General features: G+C 45.3%; 1 non-coding gene across 1 annotated transcript; it reads right to left on the reverse strand.

Moving 5' to 3' along the window:
* Positions 1–1,208: 1,208 nt before the first annotated feature.
* LOC116974768 lies at positions 1,209–1,333 on the reverse strand. Its single transcript, XR_004412430.1, has one exon. It is a non-coding gene; the product is annotated as a U4 spliceosomal RNA (small nuclear RNA).
* Positions 1,334–2,900: the final 1,567 nt, after the last annotated feature.

The raw sequence follows: 2,900 nt of genomic DNA on the forward strand, positions 1-2,900 counted from the left end.
CTCCAGTCCTTCCCTGTAATACTCCGTTGGGGCTCCAGAAGGGAGTAAGGCTCAGAGTCACTAGCAGGTGCAAACTGTCTGGTAAGTATAACGATGATACCAACAGATCACCGATCTGAACAGCTAGTCCCGGTTCGGTTGCTGAAGGGAGCAGCCTGACAACTCTGAGTCGGGGCAAAGTCAAAGCCAAGTCTGTGGGACAAGTCTTGTCGGATGATTTGGGACATCTATGGCAGATGTGATTGGGCGTTTGTCTCAATTACAACATCTGATGAATCACATGGTGGCATTTGTAAGAGGGAGTTAGATGTGGCCCTTGTGGCTAAAGGGATCAGGGGGTATGGAGAGAAGGCAGGTACGGGATACTCAGTTGGACGATCAGCCATGATCATATTGAATGGTGGTGCAGGCTCGAAGGGCCGAATGGCCTACTCCTGCACCTATTTTCTATGTATCTATGTATAAAAAATGCTCCGTGTTACGAAGGGATATCAGGCAGCAGCTCCTGGTTCAGGGTTGCAATATTCCTGCCACTCGGATGAACAGAGTGATGGAGATGGTGCCAAAGTATATGCACACATGCCTGAGGCAGCTCCTGGTTCAGGGTTGCATAAGTCCTCCCACTTGGATGAAAGAAGTGATGGAGATGGTGCCAAATATTAGGCTCCGTATTACGGAAGCATGCACAGGCAGTTCAAGTCACATGTCTGTAGCTACCCCTGGTTCAGGGTTGGAATATTCATCCCACTCGAAAGACTATCGGAGATGGTGTCACAAAATATGCTCTGTGTTGGTATCATCATTATACTTACCAGACAGGTTGCACATGCTAGTGACTCCGAGTCCTTGCTCCCTTCTGGAGCCCCAACGGAGTATTACAGGGAAGGACTAGAGCACCTCTGGCCCCCATATGACTCGGATGCGCCGGCATTATAATCGGAGTCACCTCTTCCCGATAGTCCACTAGACAGAGTGGGAGAAATACTGCAACCCTGCCAGGTGTTGTCACAGGCAATTACGTTCATATGATTAACAGAAGCATATCCCCATTAAATCAGAGATTTGACTGCTCTATTGATATCCACATAGTTGGAATCTCTTATAAAAGAATCTCCAACAGTCTCCTCTAGTGAGCGGAAATTACTATGATGCCACCAGGTGTAGCTCCCACAGGTGTCTGATAGGTACATTTTAATTTTTGTTCCAAGTCTCTGCAGAGACTGTAAAAATTGCCATTGCTCATCATAGTGGGGTATTGGGAAAAGTTTTCAATAAGCAATAATCATGCCTCGGGTAAACATCATCGGCTACGATACTGCCACTGCGCAAAGCTGCACAAAAACATCTTCCTAAGCCAGGAGCTCTGGACTGCAATGGCAAAATTCAGTTTCACTACACCATTGGTGTATGTGATAATAAATGTCCTTTGTAATTATCATTTTTAATAATTACTTTATTGGCATGATACGATATATTGTTATATTGCCAAAGAATTAAACATGACCTTTGAATGCTATCTACTACGATAGTCACAAACGTGACCGAGTGGCAACCGCTATTAATGCCAACTCTATTTATAGCCGCCCAAAAATAAAGCATACACTATATGCTGCTGCAGCATAGCTGAGACCCTCAGCTAGCAGCAACTATGTTTAAAATTTATCGGCGCTACGGCAGCTGAGCTTACCTGAGTGGTAGCTCCTGGCCGCGGCTATTTTTAATTCACCGGCTGTTAAACCTCCTGCCGCAATTTATGAAATCCTAGCTCCTTACGGAGCCCCACTGCTGCCTCCAAATCTGGCTGCCTGCTCCTGTTCGGAGCTCTGATGCCAGCAGCCATCATCCCAGCTCCTATGGAGCCCCACAGCAGCCTCCAATTTCGGCCGCCTGCTCCCGTGCGGAGCTCGAACGGCAGCAGCCAAAACATTTTTCTCTAGCTCCTTATGGAGCTTCCACGGTGGCCCAAACCCTGGCCGCCTCCATAGGTACTCCGGGCCTGCTATCGGAGCGGCCCGCTGGAAATAAAATTGACACCTGCCAAAGCAGTTTCGAACTGCTCCAACTCGCGCACCATGCGTTAGATGTATTGACGCACATGCGGGCTGGCGGGCTCTTCACGTAGTCACTCACGTGAGTTCGAAATAAAATGAGTTCCCCATCATTGGACTTTGTCTACCGATGCACATCCTCAAAGGGCAACAAACCATGACCACAATTCCCTCCCTATAATTTCAACCAAACCCCTTAATGATAATAAACCTCAGTCCAGCTTATCACCGTGATCTCAGGCTGCAGGGGTTGCCATCTGACTGTCCTTCAGTCTAATGAAGCTAGCTGTGGTAAAAAAATCTATAACAAATATGTAACTCCAAAATCATGGCACTGCCATTGCTGGAAAGCTGAAATAAAATAGAACATGCAGGGAATACTTGGCAGATCAGGCAGCATCTTGATAGCCATAGAGAAAAAATTCAGTTACAGGCTTACTTCCAAATTCCTTGAATATAAACATTTGCATAGAATGTATTTCCCTGCTGAAATCTAAGCTTTGATTTAAAGCTGATCACTTCAAATTCTTGCGAACCAGTGTAAACAGTCCATGTAAAGGTATACAAATTACTTAATGAAAAAAAACAATGTCATTGTACACCACCAATGTAATATTAAACTGAAAAGTCAAGTAGACCAAGCAGAGCCCACTCCTCTCACAACCATCCTAGCAGTCAATCCAATGGCGACCCACTAAGGCATGTTTCAGTGACGGACCAGATTTCCATGGTTCAATGGTACTTTATTGCTGCATGTACCTAGATATAGTAAAATGATTTGTTTTGCATACAATTAAGTAAAATCATACTGTACCTAACACAATCATACATAAATACAAAAGTGCAATGACT

Source organism: Amblyraja radiata, chromosome 6 (assembly GCF_010909765.2).
Source record: "Amblyraja radiata isolate CabotCenter1 chromosome 6, sAmbRad1.1.pri, whole genome shotgun sequence".
Classification (NCBI taxonomy): Eukaryota; Metazoa; Chordata; class Chondrichthyes; order Rajiformes; family Rajidae; genus Amblyraja; species Amblyraja radiata.